Source organism: Vitis vinifera, chromosome 13 (genome assembly GCF_030704535.1).
Source record: "Vitis vinifera cultivar Pinot Noir 40024 chromosome 13, ASM3070453v1".
Taxonomy (NCBI): domain Eukaryota; kingdom Viridiplantae; phylum Streptophyta; class Magnoliopsida; order Vitales; family Vitaceae; genus Vitis; species Vitis vinifera.
The window spans coordinates 13,020,458-13,030,292 of NC_081817.1; the positions used below are offsets into that span (position 1 = coordinate 13,020,458).

General features: G+C 36.8%; 1 non-coding gene across 1 annotated transcript; it reads left to right on the top strand.

Moving 5' to 3' along the window:
- The first annotated feature begins 845 nt into the window (after positions 1-845).
- On the top strand, positions 846-952 carry LOC132255005 (small nucleolar RNA R71). The gene has a single exon (XR_009467542.1). It is a non-coding gene; the product is annotated as a small nucleolar RNA R71 (small nucleolar RNA).
- The last annotated feature ends 8,883 nt before the right edge of the window (positions 953-9,835 follow it).

Genomic DNA, 9,835 nt, shown 5'->3' on the forward strand with positions numbered 1-9,835 from the left:
ATGGATACCCTTGGGGTTTTGGTGAGGTTGAGAAGGAAATCTACCCTTCTCTTGCACTGTGTTCAAATTAGTGAGCCTTGAGATTGAGTATTGGAGATTATCTATCTTCTGAGATAAGTCATTTTGCATCCCATCCATCCTTTTATTCAAAGTATTCTCTACACTGTCAATTCTTTGACTGAGTTGAGCATTGATGGATTTTTGGTCTCTAAAAAAATCTCCCACAACCTTGCTGAGATTCACTATTGCTTGTTCGAGACTTGAAGCTTGTTGAAATGGTTGAGCCGGCTGTTGGTACTGAGGTGCTCTTGGCTTCCATGAAAAATTTGGATGATTCCTCCAACTTGAGCTGTAAGTGTTTCCATACGAAGCATTGCTATTGGGCTTTAATTGTCCAATGACATTTGCTTGATCTCCAAACATTTCTCTAGCAACTTGAATTGTAGGGCACTCTTCCACCAAGTGTTCGTAAGATTGACAAATAGAACATGGCTTTACTTGCACTGGTGTTTCAGCAACAGCTTGCACTTCATGCGTCTTTCTCAGTTCTAGCTCCTCCAATCTTCTTGTCATAGCTGCAAATTTTGCTTTCATATCAACATCTTCATTCAAGGTGTACATCCCAACCTTAGCATGAAAAGCATTTGGTTGAGACTTGATTTTTCCCACTTCTCTTTTATTCGGTTCATCCCATTCCCTTGAGACTTCAGCTACATAACTCAAGAAATCCATAGCTTCCTCAGGATTCTTATTCATGAAATCCCCTCCACACATTTTTTTCGAGGAGTTGCTTCATTGAGGAAGACATCCCATTATAGAAATAACTCACCAACAGCCACGTGTCAAAACCATGGTGAGGACAAGCATTAATGGCTTCCATGTATCTTTCCCAACACTCATAGAATTTCTCATTCTCTTTAGCTAAGAAGTTTGAAATTTTCCTTTTCAGGCCATTTGTTCTGTGAGTAGGAAATTTTTTTTTGAGGAATTCAGCTTGTAAATCAGTCCAAGTACGGATACTCTTTGGCCTTAAAGAATTAAGCCAAATCTTGGCCTTATCCTTTAAAGTAAAAGGAAATAACTTAAGCCTCATCAAGTCGATTGAAGCTCCTCCCTCTCGGAATGTATTACAAACATCTTCAAATTCCTTGATATGTGCATAGGGACTCTCACTTTCCATTCCATGGAAAGTTGGTAGAAGTGGAACAATATGGGGTTTAATCACTAGCTGCTCTGTAGGGGGCACTATACATGATGGTGTACTCATACGAGGTGGATGCATGCGGTCCCTCATTGGGATTGTCCTGATGACCATGGTGACTATGCTGATCTTCAGGTGTAGTTTCCATGATGTTCAAGCTCAATTCCAATTCCTTGTTATGAGGTGTTTCACGTTTAACAAGCCTTCCTCCACTATCTCCTATCCAATTTGGCATACACAACTAGTATCAACTGTAACAAAAACAAAAAATGAGGAAAACAAAAGAAAACAAGACTACAAAAAGACTTAGATTAACTAAAACTAAATTAAAAGGTATATTAGAATATGAACAAGTAAAAGAAACAACTAAAAGAGTTAGTAAAATGAAAGAAAATTCACCAAACTTGTGATGAAAATCACCAGTACGCTAAAATAATATCACTATGAAGGTTGCACCTTCCCCGGAAACAGTGTCATTTGATTCTCGTTTCCCAATTGGTGTCTCAGCTGATTCGTGTCCAGCTGGTATCCCTTGATCGTGCACCTCAGAAGGGAGTAATCAACAAAATTTATAACCTATATCACCATGCATTAGGATAGCTTTAGCTAATATAGCATAGTGGCTCTAGGATCGTTCACTGGGAAGGGTTTTCAACTTACAACTGATACCAATTCAAAGTTAAATTGGTGCTTTTTCATTTCAAGGTTAGCTTAAGAAGAAAACATAAACTTTGGTTGAAAAAGGTTTTGTTTTAAGCTAACTAAAAAGAAAGTAATGGAAATTACTTATGAAGAAAAACATTCCTTGGAGTTTTAGGTTCACAGGGGAGGCTCCTCATGCAAAAACAGAGCTCTGGTCATTTTGTTCTTTTCCTCGCATTAGAGAATTAACATATAGCTAATTCTCTAACCGGTGTTGTACAGATGCTTCCCTTTAATGGATTTCAGCACTAATTCCCTCTCACTGATGCAACTTGCAATGGCTCGTGCCTCTCACCTAGTATTTACCATTCAAGGTGATCATTAACCTTAGACTTCCCTTCTCAAGCTCGCAAGAGATAACTAATGGATGTCTTCTTAGAGTCCAAAACCTTACCAAGTGTTGGCAATTCTAGAAAATCCTACCTTCAAGTCACCTCCCAAAAGCTCACAAGAGATAAACTAGTGCACCTCCATGGACGGAGATCACTTGCCTTACTAAGTGTTGGCTCAGGTGAATTGAGGTGTTTTAAGTTAACTAAAAACATATAAATCATTAATGGGTCACACTTTCTCTTCATTAATGGTTGAAACAACAAAACTACCAATTCTTGCAATTAGGGCCTTTCTCGGCAACCTTAGCTCCAAGGAACTAAAAGCCTAGCCACTCATTCCCTGAGGAAACATCCTAAGAGCTTGTTTGGCTAGTAAGAAAAATTAAATAAATATATACAATCAAAACGAGAAGGTAAGTGATTACTACCCAAAAAGTGCTATTTTACACCTTTAATTCATTATGTTTTAAGCACTTTTGTGTAGTAGTTCTCCATCTTTATTCCAATTGGCATGTTAAGGACCTAGCAATGACTTTTAATCATATTTATGGCTAGTTTTAGTATGTTTACAGCTTTTTGGATCATTAAGACAAGCCAAGCAAAGGAGAGAAGCAAAGAAGAGAAGCAAAGAGAAGCAAAGAGAAAATGAAGAAAACAGAGGACAGCAGCTGTAGTCTTCCTTCTCACTTTTGGAGTACTTTCCGAAGTCCATTTTCTACATGCTATATACCATTTTAAAGATCAGGAAGTCAAGAATCCAACACTTCAAACCGTGTACGATTTGGAGCTGAAATGAGGAAGATATGGCCTTCAGAAGACAACTGCTCCAGGCTTGTGCGAAATTCGCACAACACCTTGAAATTCGCACAACACCTTCCAAATTCGCACAGCCCATCCGTGGTGCGAATTCTCCTCTGTTTTTGCCAACTCCACTTTAGATGTTTTCTTATGTATTTTTTGATGTAATTTCCTTTCTTATCCTTGTAACTAGCCAATCACAAGCTTTGCTTTTGTAAAGACTATAAGAGGGGTGGAAATCATCTCTCGGTTATGATGTTACATTTTACACTTAGTGAAATATAGAGCTCTCTCATTTTCCTTTTCTCTCTACTATTTTCTTTTTCTTGGAAGCCAAACAACCTCTGGGGATGTTTTCCCAGAGGATGAGAGGCTAAACTTTTGGTTTCTTGGAGTGAAGGAAGCTAGGTGAAAAGTCCAGATGAAAAGGTGGAAAACTCCCATGCATTAAATACAGGTAGTTGGAGTTCATAAATGGCTTCTAAATCCAAAGTTTTGCTTTAAATCCCTTAGAATCACTTTGAATGGCCAATACATGGTAAGCTTCAGGTCTCTATGGATGCTTATTGCTAGATCCATATCAGTCCATTAGTTATCATGTACGAGCCATTGGAAAGTGATTCAAGGTGAAGACCCATAGTGTCTAAAGCCATTAATGGACCTTGAATACCATTTCTATTGACTTTTTATGGATTAAATCTTCATTGTTAAACCTATACCGGTTCGGGAAATAACTATAGGTTAAATCCCTAATGCGAGGAGAAAAATCCGGAATTTTCCACTTTGCATTCTGAACTTGATCCTAGCAACCTCTAGCTCCGGGAGACTTTCTTTCTTCCATTTTTACTTAGTTTTATGTTAGTTTAGTTTCAAACACCTTTCAAAACAAATTTCATTTTCTTTTAAACTTTAAGTTTTTTATAAAGGAAATCATTAAATTCAATTTCTAATCTTGAGTATATCACTGGTAGAATGAAAACCCATCCCAGAGTTCGACCCTAGAGCCACTATGCTATAGTAGCTTTGCTACACTAGTATGAGGTCATAGGTTTTATAAATGTTTTTGATTAAATGACCGGACTGGAGTTTCACGCGAATCAGTAAGGCAGAGCAAAGGCCCTGTATTTTACTTCCTTGCAAAACTATACAAAGTTGTCTGAGAACAAGCTTCCCATTTTTTCTCTTTTTAATGGAAACTTACAAGCATTAAATATGGGGTTATTTACCCTTTGTTCTTGCTTAAAGACTAAGGAATCCTATGATAGGTGGATTACAAGGAGAGTTTGGGGATTTAGACATCAAATATCTAAAGCAAAAAATCTCAAAATGTCAGTCGCAAATATCGGGAAGCTTCAGGAGAATTTCGCAGTCGTGCAAGATGGCTGCGAAATTTCGCAGCATGAAGGACACCATTTCTCAGCCAAAGGCTGATTTCGCAGCCCTGTGAAATTGGCCTTCAGCTTGGAGTGATTGGCTTCCAATGGCTGTAACTCCTTCATTTCAACTTCGAATTGTGCACCGTTTGAAGCATTGGATTTCTAACTTCTCGAGCTTCAAAACGACATATAGTATGCATAAATTGAGCTCCAGGAAGTGCTCCAAAAGTGGCTGACAGTGACTGTCCTCTAGAATGCTTCATGGTAGATTTCTCTTTGCTTTCCCTCCTTGCATTCCGGATTTGCTTATGGCAAAGGACTTTAAAGCTTCAAAGCTTTGGTTCTTCATGTTTCTGAGCTTTCCATTTCTTTGCCATGGATTCCGAAGAACTCTCCTCAATCTCGGATTGCTTTGGTGATCAAATTACTAACAAAAACACCAAAACTTACACAATTTGATTAGAAATGATTGCAAAGGTCCTTAACATAAATAACTACTAATCAAAAGTGTTTAAAAGAGTTAATTACAAGCTATAAAATAGCACTTTTTGAGTAGTAATCAGTCATGCTCGATTTTCAAGTAGTGTAAGACTCCACTATGATCTCTATAAAATCTGATGATGATGGAAGTAAAGAAAATATGCATGGGTAGATTGATAAAAATGAAAGGCTTGAATATCCATGACAGTCAACCCGTGAAGGCATTTAGTGCACATATTGCAAGAAATTTGGGCATATAAAAAAGAATTGCTAAAAGCTCCATAGGAAATCTCAAGTTCTCAATAGAAATTGAGGGTTTAAAAGAGGTCAAGCTCACTTCGCCAATGGCGAAGACTCCTCTCAAACCAAAACTGAGTCTAGCAGTGATAAAAGTGGAGAGCTTAATAAAGAAGAAATTAACAAACTTGAAAATCTCCTCAATTCCCTTGGAAAAACTTCAAGTACGTGCTCATTAGCTTAATCAAGTAAGTACTTGGTCTCTTATTCTTTTAGTTCCACAAGTTGTCACTCTTCTAGTTCTTAGGTCATAGACTCTAGAGCTACGGATCATATAACACATACGCCAATAAAATTCAGCACTTTATCCCATGTCCTAGAAACAAAAAAATAATTGTTGCAAATGGTTCACTTGTGACTATTGTTGGATAAGGAACAGTACATATAATACCTTCTCTTCATTTAAAGAATGTGTTACATGTCCTAAAATTACCTACTAACCTTGTGTCCATCCATCAAATCACCAAGATTGAAACTGTAAAGTAACTTTCTTTGCCACACATTGTATTCTTTGGGATCAGGATACGAGGAGGAGAATTGAACTTGCTAAGGAAAGAAATGAGCTCTACTATCTTGAAGATTGGAATGACAAAAGGGAAAATGACAAGCAATTGTCCTTTTCCTACTTATCCAAAAAAATTTCCTTCTAATAAAACCAAAATTTGGCTCCACCACTTCTATCTTCAACATCTATCTTTTAATGTACTCAAAAACATGTTTCCTTATCTTTTTAGAAAGTCAATGTTAATGATTTTCATTGTGATAGTTGTCAGCTTACTAAACACCATCATACTTTTTTTCTATTAAGAAATACAAGGTCCATTAAACCCTTTTCTTTGATTCATGCTGATATATGGAGTCCGTCTAGAATTCCTAACTTTTCTAGAAAAAAAAATGATTTGTCTTTTATTAATGATTGCATGAGAGCACCTTGGTTGTATTTCATGAAATAAAAATCTAAGGTGAGCAATATTTTCCCCATTTTTTACAAAATGATAAATACATAGTTTAGGGTTTCCATTAAAAATGTGAGATTAGATAATGCACGAAACTATTTAAATCAAACTCTTACACCTTTCTTTCAAAAATGAGTGATCCATGAGTCTTCATGTGTAGATAGGATTACCAAAATGGATTGGTCGAGCGAAAAAATAGGTATTTACTCAATGTTGCACAAACACTCTTGTTTCAAAAGAATGTACCAAAAACATTTTAGAGAGAGGTTGTTTTAACCACAACATACTTAATAAACCGGGTACCATCACAAGTGTTAGGAAATCAAAGTTCCATGAACGCTCTTCCAAGGTTTTATTCAAATTTCAATAGATCTTTTAAATTACCACCTGAAGTGTTTGGTTGTGTCTCATTTGTAAATATTCATGCTTATAAAAGGGTAAAACTTGATCCTAGAGCTCTAAAATATGTTTTTGTATGATATTCAACAACCAAAAAAAGTTATAAGTGTTATCATCACCTTACAAGAAAAACCTTCATCTCCATGAAAATTACATTTGTCAAAAAAGAGATTATTTCAAAGTTTGAGTCCTTATCTTCAAGAGGAGAGAGTATGTCACACCTCGGGTTTTAGACTTAACAATTGATACTCAAATACAACATAAGTACTTTAAAAAATTTTGGGATACAGAAATTTAAATGTTGAGTTCCTACTTGATTTTGTGTAAAAAGACAATATGGAAACTTGTTATAAAGAGGTTTACATCCTGTGTTAAACTTTGGAACTCTTAGTTAACAAAATATGATCTGTTTCACATAAAGAACTTATACCACATTACTTTACATATACCAAAACCCCATGGTTCACTACAGGTAGCCCATACTACAAGTGTACATGACAAATATACATTACTTCATTCCTTCAAAAATATTTAGTCCTTGATACAAAGGCAAAGCCTCAAAACACTTTTAATGCGAGCAAACAACATCCAATCAACAAAAAAACAATGCTCAACCATTATTTCTAGCATAGGTCTTTTGACCTACATCCGAAGGTGGAAGGGATAGGGTGAGTTCACAACTCAGTAGGAAAGTTTATAACCACCCTAAGCATACCCTTAAAAACCTTAAAATTAAACGTATAATAGCATGCATGATAAACATTTTATAACCATTAACAAATATGCAATAATGTCAAACATGTATGCATGTGTTTGCTAGTTTCATCTCTACTTTTCCTCATCCATCCTTTCACAACTGATAAACTACTAACCCTCACCAATGTACACATCAGATATCAATGTCCCACAAGGTACTCGATCAATATAATAATGACTATTCTGGGACTATCACCCAAGGGTAAGTCATACTCCGTGTCTTTTGGGACTCATACCCAAGGGCACGACCAACCCTGTGACTTTAGGGACTAAAACCAAGGGGTAGGACCAACCCCATACACCCACATCGAAGTGTCTTCCTTGAGGGCTTTAGGGACTTTCACCTAATGACCCATGTGATTCGTGCCCAATTGGTGTCTCAGTTGATTCATGTCCAGCTGGTGCTCCTTGATTGAGGGAGTAATCAATAAAATTTATAACCTATTACACCATATACTAGGGTAGCAAAGACAAAGCTACTATAGCATAGTGGCTCTAGGATCGTTCACTGGGATAGGTTTTCACTACACAAATGATATTAATTCAAAGTTGAATTGGTGCTTTTTCATTTCAAGGTTAGCTTTAAAAGAAAACATAAAGATGTTTGAATGAAAAAGGTTCGGTTTTAAACTAACCAAAAATAGTAACTGATTTTACTTACAAAGAAAAGTGTTTCTTGGAGTTCAGATCACTAGGCTCAGGTTCCTCATACAAAAAAGGGAGTTCCGGTCACTTGTTTCTTTTCCTCGCATTAGAGAATTAACATATAGTTCCTTCTCCAACCGGTGTTGTACAGATGCTTCCCATTAATGGGTTCAAACACTAAATCCCTCTCACTGATGCACCTTGCAATGGCTCATACCTCTCACCTAGCACTTGCCATTCAAGGTGATCTTTAACCTTGGATTACCCGTCAAAAGCTCGCAAGAGATAACTAATGGATGTCTCCTTGGAGTCCAAAAGCTTACCAAGTGTTGGCTATTCTAGAAAATCCTACCTTCAAGTCACCTCCCAAAGGCTTGCAAGGGGTAAACTAGTGCATCTCCATGGACGGAGATCACTTGCCTTACCAAGTGTTGGCCCAGGTGATTTAAAGGCGTTTTAAGTTAACTAAAAAAATAAGAACCATTAACGGGTTACACTTTCTCTTCATTAAAAACTAAAACAACAAAACTTCCAAATTATACATGTGGAAACTTACCCGGCTTTCCTTACTCCAAGAGACAAAAAGCTTAGCTTCTCATCCTCTGAGGAAAAATCCTCAGAGTTTGGTTGGCTAGAAAGAAAACTAACGAGAAAACAAGAATATAAATGAAAAATAGAGCAAGTGCTCTGTTCGTTGATTCTATATATGATATATCTATATATTGATCGATCCTTTTTACAATGGATGCAAGGGAATATATATAGAGATGTTTTTCCAACCTTCCTAACTAAGAAATCTTATGGTTGGTGGATTACAAGGAGAAGAATGGAAATTTATACAAAAATATCTGAAGAAAAGATCTAAAAGAGTCGGTGCACAAATATCAGGAAGCACTAAGGACCATTTCGCAGGTGAAAACGAAGTCTGCGAGATTTCGCAGACGCACAAAAAGGGCTGCGAAATCACTTCGCAGCAAAAGGCTGATCTCGCAGCGCTGCGAAGTGGGCTTTCAACTTGCGGTTCTCAGCTTCCAACGTGTCGGGAAATATCAGGAAACTTCAGGACGAATTCCACAGCACTGTGCAAAATGGCTGCGAAATTCTAGCAACAAAAGGCTGATTTCACAGCCGTGCAAAAATTTTCCTTCAGCTTGGAGTGATTGGCTTGAAATGGCTGTAACTCCTTCATTTCAACTCCAAATCGTGCACCGTTTGAAAAATTGGATTCTTGACTTCCTGATCTTTGAAATGGTATATAGCATGTAGAAAATGGACTTTGGGAAGTGCTCCAAAAGTGCAAAAGAAGACTGCAGCTGCTGTCCTCTGTTTTCTTCACTCTGTTTTCCCTCTCTCCGTTGTTCTTTCCTTGCATACTTTGAACGACTAAGGTAAAGGACTATGAGGCTCCAAAGCTTGGTTCTTCATGAATTTGAGCTTCCAAAAGCTTTGCCATGAACTATATACAGCTCTCCCTCATTCTTAAATTGTTTTGGTGAGCAAAAAACTATTAAAACACCAAAACTTAACACAAATTGATTAGAATTGATTGCAAGGGTCCTTAACATGTTAATTGGGTTAAAAGGCAATAACTACTACTCAAAAGTGTTTAAAAGAGTTAATTACAAGCTATCAAATAGCACTTTTTGAGTAGTAATCACCATGGTCCCATATAAATAATATATCAAAGGATAGTGCCTATAGCTTCAGATAAATACTTCCCACCTATCAATCAATTCTTTGGATATCATCTGTCATTATTCCATATCCTTCTTGTAATGCAACCACACCATGAACCATTTCCACAACACTAAACCATGAATCTTCTTACCAATATACGTTCCAATATCATTGTAACATTTCAATACAATAAACCGAGATGCAATGACATGAAAA